Raw genomic sequence first — 12,500 nt, 5'->3', positions numbered from 1 at the left:
GAATCTAATGAAACATATATTTAGATTTAGTAGGTAGTTGAGAAGTTACGAAATCATTAGGGCCATAAAGATACATATAATGTATGTCTGGTAAAAGTAACCAAAGGATTTGTGTGAGCATATATATATATATATATATATATATATATATATATATACAGTATATATATATATATATATATATATATATATATATATATATATATATATATATATATATATATATATATTACTTTAAATGTGTGTACCCAAAATACAAATAAGTATGATCGAGGATGTGTTAGCAAAAAAGTGTTTATTCATGGATTATCAAAAACTTTTAGTCCTTGTACAATCGTAGGAGATTCTGAATATCATTGTACCCACGCGATTTTATTTTGATTAAAGTTTAACTGAGAAAGGAAATTCAACGTCAATGAATCCACACGCGCTGAAAACGAATTTCCTTTGGTTATTAAAATCATATATTCTTATCTTTATCTGATTCTTATGTTGAAGCAGCCTGTGAAAGTTGTACCTAATTGATTTTTTAAAAACTAAATTTTTCAAATATTGTAGAAATTAAGACATTAAAGAGTATAACCATAAAATTTGATAAACGCTGAAACATTGATACAATCAAATTTATTGTACATTAAAAACGTATATTCCAAATTCAAAGGGAAAATATAATATATCCGCTTTGAAATACAAATAAAAAGTACGTTTCTGGTAGCCTGGTTTCTGCCTTGCAAGCACTCCTCATGCTTGCCTATTCATCTTTGTGACTGAGAAAAGCTCCTCATATGCATTGGAAGCAAACAGCTCATGATTTTAGCGTGGGAATAACAAATAGACTTGATGCTGATTCACTTTTATCGTCTTCAAGTTTTGAGATTAGTAGAAATGGTTGTTTTTTCAACCATGTTCTTCAAGACTTTGTCGATACCTAGCCCGAATACATATAGGCCTACATAAAGTAGATAATAATCTAATGGATATGAAACACCCACGCGCTTGCGCATACACACACAGACACAGATACACACACACACACACACACACATATATATATATATATATATATATATATATATATGTTTGTGTGTGTATAAAACATAGAGAAACCCATAATGATGAAGTTTACCATAATTTTATTCTATTTATTTAATTATGTAAGTGCGACACCTTTAGATACAATTAGCCTATCCCATTTTTTTTTATCAAATATGTGAAACTATGAAAATCTAACACGAAATTTCCCTCAGTCGAAAGAAACTACAGGAGATTCAGCGTTTATTTTAAGGAATACCCTTTCAGCTCTTAATGGTCAAGATAGAGGACGAAAGTGAATGTACCACAGACTGTCAACTTCGGTGTTGTGGAAGAACTAGTCTCAGCACACATTTGAAAGCTGTTAATTATCCCAGGCACGAAATACTCTGGTGAATCTTAAATTACTTTCTCTGGCAATTCTTTATTTTATTTCCCAGTGAAGCTTTGCTAGAATAGAACCCTTCCTTTTCTGTTGTCCATAAAACGTAAATTTATATGAAGCCAACAAAACTACACCTCATCATCATCTCCTTCTACGTCTATTGACGCAAAGAGCCTCGGTTAGATTTCGCCAGTCATTTTTATCTTGAACTTTTAATTCAATACTTCTCCATTCATCATCTCCTACTTCGCGCTTCATAGTTCTCAGACCTGTAGGCCCGGGTCTTCCAATTCTTCTAGTGCCTTGTGGAGCCCACACCTAGCTTGAATTAATTTGAGAAGTTTCACCGTGAGGGCTACTATACATAACAAAATTCACCAATTAACTAATATTAATTTCTTGATTTAAAGTTAACTGAACACCTCTAAAAAGCATTTTACTTAAAGAATTAAAACCTGTTGATAAATCTAAGGAAATCGAGACCATTTTATGTGACAAGAATTACACTATAACAGACCTGATTGTGTATAAGAATACTTCACTTTAAGAGAAAAAAAAAAAGAAAAAAAAAAAAAAAGAAGGATGTCTATAGACTTGTATGATTTCGTCACTTTTAAGAGAACTGCATCTTACACTCTCACATCTTTACTTCAAATTGCTTGTCTAAACATTACTCATTCATGCACTAGGAGATATTTACAAAGATTGTGAGACTTGACAAAAATTTTTTTTTCTTGATAACAAGAAATTTAAGGGAGATGAGAATGAGATCACACTTTCAGGTTAAACATGATTGAAGGGTTATAATTACAACGTTTAAACCAGCTATCTACCCAAAATACTGAATCATTTTTGCTATAAATTGCAGTGTTGTAAACCTTGATTGGAAGGCCATTTAGTCTCGTTGAGTTTGCCTACCAGTTTCGGATTCCCTGTTAAAGATTAATATAACCTTGACCCAGATTTTCTAGTTTGATTAGTGTAACCAATTTTCCGTCACTATAATAATAATAATGATAATAATAATAATAATAATAATAATAATAATAATAATGATAATAATAATAATAATAATAATAATAATAATAATAATAATTATTATTATTATTATTATTATTGTTATTATTATTATTATTATTTCTTGCTAGGCTACAACCCTAGTTGGAAAAGCCCAGAGGCTCCAACAGAGAAAATATCCCAGTAATGAAAGGAAACAACGAAAATAAAATATATATTCTATGAACAGTAACAACAATAAAATGAATATCTCCTATATAAACTACAAAAAACTTTAACAAAACAAGAGGAAGAGAAATAAGATAGAAGTGTGCCAAGTTTACCCTCAAGCAAGAGAACTCTAACTCAAGACCGTGGAAGACCATGGTACAGAGGCTATGGCACTACCCAAGACTAGAGAACAATGGTTTGATTTTGGAGTGTCCTTCTCCTAAAAGAGCTGCTTACCGTAGCTGAAGAGTCTCTTCTACTCTTACCAAGAGGAAAGTAGCCACTGGACAATTACAGAGCAGTAATATTGCAACCACTGTTAATGAGACCACGTTTAACGGTTTAACAGTCGCTCATGATGAATGGCAGAGGCAAGGGACAGTGACAATTGACTAGCAGGGCAATGCCCTAACGGCTGACCATATATATATATATATATATATATATATATATATATATATATATATATATATATATATACTGTATATATATATATATATATATATATATGACCATATATATATATATATATACTGTATATATATATGACCATATATATATATATATATATATATATATATATATATATATATATATATATGATCAGCGCCCAAGCCCCTTCTCCACCCAAGTAGGGCTGGCAATGGCTGTTGAAAACCTGCAGGTAGACTTAACCGCTCCCCCAAAACCCCTCGCCCTTAGCTCTCAAGCATGTTGATGTTCCAACCACTATAAGAAACTATCAAGCTTGGGCATACTCGAACCCCAGTCCGGCATAGCGCCAGGCAGGGACGTTTCCACCACTGAGAGATCCAAGGTTCGAGTCTCATTCGAGCAAGAAAACCTCAGGTTCACTTCTTACCATTCGTATTGTGAGCCTTTGTTTACACGAACAGAGCATGTGAACCTGAAAACTAGTCAACTGTGATGGCCGCAGTCGGGGTTGGATAACAATTAGCAATCAAACGGCTTCCTTTGCGAATTACGTTGACTCATTGTAAACCAACCAAAATGGCCACTCTTATCCAAATGACTTGAGGATGACTTGATATGAATTCATAGGCAAGCTTCATCTGATTTATTTTAAATAGTAAGCTCAAGATAAAAAGAAAGACTTTCTGGTGTCGTCCCTTTTACTATAGAGGATATATTTCGAGAAACATTATCGTGAAAAAAGGAAAGTTTTGAATGGATAAGTAGTTTAAGAAATGTCTTATCTACTGCAGTAGACTTGTAAAAATTGCCTAAAATGACTAAGCCTACTTCTAGAACTAATACATAATCTATGTATTTAAAAATGGGAAAATGAAAGATTTGTTATCATTTCGGCCATTAACACATTTCCCGCCTCCAGACGACCAAATAAATCGAGTTTCTTATAACTTACAGTGATTGTTTGATTTGTGGTCTTAAATTTTCCTACTGTGTGTATATCAGTTTATCTTTAAATTGCCGGTGGTAAATGGATCCTGTTAAATAATATGATGATATGACAATCAGAATGCCATGGTTTCTAACAGACAAAACTAATTTGCGTCATCGTACACCAGGCATACATAGTTCACAAACAGATCCTGAAATTGTTTACTTAATTGTTGCCTCTACATCAACGTCCCGTTTCCTTGTTCAGTTCACGCCTAGTAGTGGCTCGGTACACAAATCCGAAGAGATAAAAGATACAATACACTGGTAACTTTTTTTCTATTGTGCATCTGTGTATAGTTTTAAGCGTGCTACGAAAAGGGCACTCGATTTTAATCGTTCTTCCATCTATAATTACAATACTACGAGATCTGTTATAGAAAAAAGTAGCAGTCATTACAACGTTATGATAATTACTAGAATATATAATAGCCAATATGTTAGCATACAGTGAATAATCGAAGGTCAGTGCAACAGTGCAACGTACGAAATATTGTTTTTTTATGACGTATTAGACATATATTACCCAGTTGTGAAAAATTTATATAAACGCATCGTGAGTCAGTGAGTAGAGTTTTCGATTATTGTGTCGTATGTGAATAGAAAATGGACAGAGGATTTTGCGTGTCCCATCCATGATAATTCTAATCCTCTGATAGGATCGTGTCAAACATAAATGTAGGCCTACCCAAGGTGAATATTAATATCAATATAATAATGGTTAATAGGATTCTCTCTTCGTACTCTTATCAGTGAATCTACCTGTTTTAAGTGTTTCTGAACAGTTGATACTTTTAAAAGGTTAGTAAGGTTTGTCATTATTGGTTGTATGTCAACATACAGTAAGTGTTTGGTGCCCTGTTCTATTGATTGTCACGTTATTTTAAAAAAAAAAAATCTTTAAAGAGCAGTGTTTTGTCATTTAAAATTCATTGATGTTTATTGCTAAATTTGTCATCATAAAAGAAATACTATATATATATATATATATATATATATATATTTGTGTGTATATATATATATATATATATATATATATATATATATATATATACATATATATATATATATATATATATATATATATATATATAATGTGTGTGTGTGTGTAAATATCAACCACAATGACATTAATATCGAATTCCACCTTTGGGAATATATATCGACCGGAAATTCATTTATGATAAATACCTCTGACTGGAGAAGGATTCGAACCTATGCCTTTGAGTCAAAACAATGCTAGCAAAGACCTCAAACCAACTATACTATCAAGAGAGATATTTTTTATACAAGTCTACTGTACAAACTCAGGAATCTTTTCTTAGGCTTGAAATCAACCCATCTCTACCATGATAGCTGATTCGTTAATTTACTACACGTGGTTATTTACAATTTATCACCAACAGACACACATACATAAACACACACACACACACACACACACACACACACATATATATATATATATATATATATATATATATATATATATATATATATATATATTTATCGCAAAGTAAATTTATTTTTTTAAGGTTTTATTGAAATTATAATTAATTTTTCACGTCCTCCATCATAGCAATACAAATGGTGATACGATTTTGCAGTTCACGGAAAACATTTGCCAACTGATTTACAGTAATGCCTGAAATCACATTAGTTATTTTCGCTTTCAAATCTTCTAATGAACTACGTTTGGTTGCATACACAATTGTTTTCACATGTCCCCATAAAAAATTATCTAATGGAGTCAAATCTAGCGAACGTGGAAGCCAATAAAATGGCCGACCACTTCCGATCCATCTGTTAGGAAATTCTTGACATAGAAACTGTCTAACACGCAGAGCAAAGTGACAAGGAGCTTCATCTTGCTGAAACATTGTATCACCTTTCAAGTTTAACTGTTCAAGATGCGGAATAAAGTAATTCTGTAGCATATCTAAATATCTGTTACTGTGAATAACACGATCTTCAAAAAATATGGCCCTATGATCCGATTTTTTTCCTAAGCATACCATGGATCAAATTGACTCTGAAAGAAAAAAAATTACTTATCTGAAAAATTGTTGCAAAATTTTTAGTGAAGAATTACTCTATAACCATTCTTAAAACTAGGTAAATGAAACTTATAGAATTTTTTACAGATTATTTCACACTCACACATCATCTTAGCCGTTACTGCATAACGAAAGCCTCAGCTATGTCCTTCCGCATGCATCTATATATGGTCTTTCTATGCCAGTCCACACCCTCAAACTTTCTTATTTTGTCAATCCATCGTCTTCTCTTCCTTTCCCTGCTTCTTTTGCAATCTCTAGGAACCCTTTATGTTATTCTAAATGTCCATTTATTATCTTTCATTCTCAAAATATGTCTTGTCCACGTCCATTTTTTTTTTTTTTTTTTTTTTTTACATGTTAGAATATCGTCTACTTTATTTTGCTCTCGTATCCATGTTGCTCTTTTTCTGTCTTAGTGTTATTTTCATCATTATTCTTTCCATAGCTCTTTGAGTTGTAACTATCTTAAGATCTAAGGCTTTAGTAAGGCTCCAAGTTTCTGATGTATAAGGTAGTCAATACTGGTAGGACCATCTCATTAAATACTTTTCTTTTTAGAGGAAGTGGCATTTTACATTTCATAATCTCATTTTGTTTACCAAATGCTATCCATTTCATGCTTGTCCTTTTAATTTCGGTCTCTCGTTCTGTGGAAACACTGACTGTCAGTCCAAAGTACGTATAAACATTAGTAATCTCTAGGGGTTTGTCCATAAGTCTTATTTGTTGTCTCTGCATTTTCACAGTGGCCACGGTGTATTCATGTTTAAGATTTGGCCAGTTCTTCATCACCAGACACACACACACACACACACACACACACACACACATATATATATATATATATATATATATATATATATATATATATATATATATATAAAAGAATCTAAAAGAATAGGATACCGATATCACCTGGAAATCCGCTTTTCATCTGAGTCACGATGAAGCAGCGCATCATTTCTCTCAGAGGAAGTCACACCTTATTTACATAGAGTATAACAATGACGTAAGCAAGGGGATTGTTTTCACTGCCAGTCAATTATATTCTTTGTGTAAAAGGACTCGCTTTATGTAAACATACTCATTGTAGCATTAAAATAGTTTTATTTTAGTTCATGGCGTTTTGAAGGCCAGTTAATCTTGTGCCTGATTTGCCGAAGCTCTGTAGCTTAGTAATTAATAGTACCATTTATTGTTTGTGATTATTTTTTTTTATTTGTTAAAGAGTTATTATTTTTCTTTAGTTTCATTAGGCTTTTGTCGAAGTGAATGGTATAAGATTGAAAACAACTAACGCTATGCATTCTTCCATATATTTAGTCCTAGAATTCAATCTCATGCAAGAAATAGTGCGCTTAAGATTTGCAGTATTATTGACATTGTAGTATTGTGATTATCAAATGAAATAAATGATTTATTTCTAAACTTCATTCTGCATTCTGAACTTTCTTCTCACTTGATAAATCATATACAAGTTTCCGTTGCAAATTACAGAAATCTCTTTTCTAGTGTTATGTCAAACTACCCCATCGGATTTCACTAGGTTGTTGTGGTTTACTCTTATGTAATTATTCGTTTCTTTGTTAGTATGGTTCTAGAATGATAGCCTTCAGTAGTCTTAAAGTTGAGCGCAAGATTTTATTTAGGTGTGAATTTCTCGCGTGTTTGTTTGACTAAACAGGAAAGCCAGTAAACAAGGGTCGTTGCAACGGACTATACCTCTTGCTACCTCTGTTCCCACAACTTTACAAAATGCACTTGAAAAAAAAAAAAAAAAAAAAAAAACTTCCGCTCAGAAATTATTATATACCTTATAATATGCTGCCACTAATAGATCACGGCATCAATTTGCCTTGTGTAAGGCATTGCTGAAAATATGCTATATTGGTATTTAGAATCACTCACATTTCCCCAAAAAGGTCAAAAAATAGATTGTCATGTTTAACAATGGTTCCAATCCCAATTTTATTGTGCAAATTGATAGAAAATGTCATTAACTTTGAAATCTGAATTTAATTTTTATCTTAGCAAGCAGGATGAAAGACCACAAAGAGGTAAGTTTGTGTAGTTTATGACGTAATGAATTATCTAAGAAAGTAAAAGAAATCCTAAAGATAAAAAAAAGTAATCTCCCCTATATAATAAAGAGCAACGTGTTGATATATATATATATATATATACATATATATATATATGTATATATATATGTATATATATATATATATATATATATATGTATGTATGTATGTATGTATATATATATATGTATATATATATGTATATATATATATATATATATATATATATATATATATATATATATATATATATATACAGTATATATATATGTATGTATGTATGTATATATATATATATATATATATATATATATATATATATATATATATATATATATAGCGTGAAGTGAGAGATGATGAATGGAAAAGTATTGATTTAAAAGCTCAAGATAGAGACGGCTGGCAACATCTAACTGAGTCCCTTTGCGTTAATAGGCGTAGGAGAAGATTATATATAGCCTATGTACATATATGTGTATATATATATATATATGTATGTATGTATATACACGTATGTATGTATGTATATACATGTATGTATGTATGTATATATATGTATGTATATATATATATATATATGTATGTATATATATGTATATATGCATATATATATATATATATATATATATATATATATATATATATGTATATGTATATATATATAGATTATATATATATATATGTATATATATATATATATATATATATATATATATATATATATATATATATATATGGCTCTGTCATGCTCAGCAACATTGCAAGACCTATGACTACTCAGTCTCTCCCCATCCCTCGAGCAGGGGTCTAGGGGGTTAGTCACATCCTGGTGAGAGGAAAAGGGAAGTGTGTGTGTGTGTGTGTATCTATCTAAATATCTAGCTGTCATTTACGAGGTACACTAATATCTTACAACAAGAACTTCGAAAAATGGTCTTGCCCCACTATTTCTGTTACGCAGTGCCTCCCTTTTTAATAAACATTTCTTACTCACGGAAAAAGTCGTAAACCTAATTGCAGGGAGTTAGTTGCTGTCATAATCCAGTTAATCAATTTTCCCCGGATGTTTAGGTTCCAGTAGGGGTACGTTCATGACCTTAATGATGGTGCTGTACTTCATCTAATCTTGCTGAAGTGGGATGGCAGTTATCTTTACCCGTCAAATATCTATTTATCTACAGCGTTTTACCAACATATATCGCCATAACTATCCATAAGCAAGCAAGAAAATTAATAATTTTCCTTTCACATTCCTTCTGTTTCACATTTATCGATCATCTTCCCACTCAATTCCTCCATTCTTGGTATTATGACTCGCACAATACCGGTGAATCTGAACCGTATCTTATCTTATCGTATATGACACAAATAAGATGAAGGTTATCAGAGACACAGCAAAGTATTCATTCAGTAGTAACTGCTTAGGTGTTCGAACGACAGGGTTAGATTTCCTCTGTTGATGTTAAAAAAGTTCGTTTAGTCGTTTTGTTGAGGCTTTGTTGATTAAGAGCTTTCCATTGTGTGTACGTGGATTGTAAATGGTTTCCCAAGTGTTTAAAGTAATTGTAAAGTGATACCTTTTATTGTAGCAGGGAGTCACAGGTATTGTAAATTTACGATTCATATTCATTTCTTATCAGATTTATGCTATTGGGTACTAAATAGCTGAATAATATATTTTGGTATTTCAGTTCATAAATTAAGTGGATCAGTGAAAATGGAATTACGAGTTATACCACTTCTCGTGAATTTTAGTGAATGACTGAATTCTCTCTCTCTCTCTCTCTCTCTCTCTCTCTCTCTCTCTCTCTCTCTCTCTGATGGAACTACATTCCGGCAAACTGAATGTTTGAGTCACCACTTACTTTCAGATTTAATTTCAGTAGTGCAGGCCAGGACTAATAGATTAATCAATCCTGGTGCAGGCATAGTCCCTTAAGTTTCCAGTGACGACCGCACTTTCAAATCTGCTTTGATCAGCACATGCGACAAACAAAAGACACAAGGAGCGCTTCTTTTTGTCTCCTACTTTTGAACTCTTCTGAATACACTTTTGAGACACGTCATTGTTCTAGATCTTAAAGTATTTATTACACTACTTAATATGTAGGTTGTATCGTATACAGGAAACATGACGCAAATGCAAGAGAACAATATTCGCATACTCTTAGGCAGCTGTTCAGGTTCTAGTGTTAACAATTTGTAAAGAACAAAGTTAATCTTGTGAGTTAGGCTTAGTCAAGGCTTAGTAACGCTATCATGTTTACGCCTTAAACATACCAGACTCTCGTTTGGGTTTTGTATCGTTTTCAAGTCGGTGTGATCTCAACGATTCGTTCCACGGTTAACGCTGCAGATGAGGTTTATAGTGAAAAGTGATTATTGCCATAATGGAAACGAGTTTTAACTGTTTTAGTGGAGAATGTGGTGAGAGCATGAGTTTTTTTTTTATCTTTTTTTTTAATTAAGGATTTTATTCGGCTGTGTATAACTAATGCGAAATATTCTATGTTTAAGGGTACTGAATTTTTTGAGTATGCTGTTTAGCTAATCCGCCGCATAGCCTATAGTTCAGTTTGTGCACAAACATGAATTAACTAATATAATTATTCTCACAGTTGTTCTGTAGTATGAACACTGACGTTTCCGTTTTCTTGTAATCTGTTTCAGGTCATAACTGTAGGCCTACTTAGTCTGAATATTGTACTGAGTACTATATATCAGCTGCTACAATTCACGTTTATCATAGTTTTAACTGCCCCAGTAATTCATATATCGGACTAATCAGAATTTTATAGGCCCTTTATTTAAGTCACATAGTAGTTAGGCCAATCACAAGTAATTCTATGTTAATCTTAATTGTTGATGCTGATTTAGAATTTAATTCAACGAAAATTTTTAAGGCGATGACATTAACATTTTAGTGAATTTGGTCTTGGTTTGATTACGTTTGCTACAGAAATTGAAGTGATATATATATGTATATATATATATATATATATATATATATATATATATATATATATATATATATATTACTTGTTTGTGGTTTTTGCACACATATTCCATCCGTCATACCCTTTTTGTAATAAATAACATAAAATCAGGGGTTAAATTTTCAAAGTTTAAATAAAAATATTTCGCTTATACTGTAGGTATAGGTAAATATTATCCCGTGTGTATTCTCTAACGATCAAACATTTCCTTGAAAGCTGTGTCGACAAGAACAGTATTTATGACAAGAGTTGGTATCAGAAATTCAGCAAAGATTCCAATAAAAAAAATGCAATGGCTGAAACTGACGTTAATTTGCTTCCAAGACAAATTTCATAGGAAGTTTGAGTCCGATGGGGGAATGAAAATCCGTCTCCGGCTATTGTAAACATTTTGAACACCAGGCGACCCTTTGTAGACGTTGGCTACCCTAGTGTTTATGCATGAGGCCCCAAAGTCAAATAAACTCTGGAGTAAAACCATGCTAATGAGGAAGACAATTTTAACTCAGTATTTCATCAACAGTGTATCCAACGATTGCTAACAGTTACACGAAATGTTGAAGTTATCTGAGAGAGAGAGAGAGAGAGAGAGAGAGAGAGAGAGAGAGAGAGAGAGAGAGAGAGAGAGAGAGAGAGAGAGAGATTGTCAGGGGTGAAAATGAGCGATACAAAACTAAAATAGTACCATTAAAAATCGGAACGAACAATATCAATGATTATATGGTAAATAAGGGGAAAATAGAATATAGGTAGGCTTAATGTAGGCTAATAAGTAACTTTAGACTGTACAGTAAAGATATTTCACAATATAGAACACATCCATTATTCTTTTCCTGATCGTCTTGCAATCGTCAGTAATTTCTTCTGTATCGCACGCAAGACAACAGCTTGATTTCCTTTACAATTTCATATTTTTTCCTGTGTCATGGACTTTTAGAATCCTGAAAGTCATTGACTTCTAGCACTTCTAGCATTAGACTGGCAAGTTATTTCCCTTCTGTCCTTTTATAAACTTTTTCATTTGTCTTAACAGGGTTAGTATTCCTTTTGCATTATTTGGTGATGCATCAGCACCCATTTTTGGATTTGGTTTAGTCTCTACCGTTTTCCTTCGTTTTGTGGAAAGCATCATTTGAATACCGTCTTGCCTTACTTCACACCAAGATGACTTTATCTAAGCTTCTTCCGGAGATGTAAACAGGATAATCAAACCTTGCATGTAATCCTGTTCCTATCTATCCGAGAAGCTCCTCACACATCGTTCGTTCCCTGTGATCGAGTTAGAATCACATTCATT

The 12,500-nt window shown here is 32.2% G+C and overlaps 1 protein-coding gene across 9 annotated transcripts in view; it reads left to right on the top strand.

The window, feature by feature from the left end:
* Positions 1–4,248: 4,248 nt before the first annotated feature.
* LOC137653468 (probable G-protein coupled receptor Mth-like 3) overlaps positions 4,249–12,500 on the top strand; it is a 47,782-nt gene continuing 39,530 nt past the window's right edge. The window contains exon 1 of one of the 9 annotated variants that reach the window (XM_068386882.1): positions 4,249–4,333. The gene's annotated coding sequence lies outside the window, so the exon portion shown is untranslated. The other 8 variants (XM_068386884.1, XM_068386880.1, XM_068386878.1 and 5 more) reach the window with 8 other exon arrangements.

This window comes from Palaemon carinicauda, chromosome 14 (genome assembly GCF_036898095.1).
Source record: "Palaemon carinicauda isolate YSFRI2023 chromosome 14, ASM3689809v2, whole genome shotgun sequence".
Lineage (NCBI taxonomy): Eukaryota > Metazoa > Arthropoda > Malacostraca > Decapoda > Palaemonidae > Palaemon > Palaemon carinicauda.
Note: the sequence above shows the minus strand (reverse complement) of the source record. Positions and strands in the feature narration are given on the sequence as shown.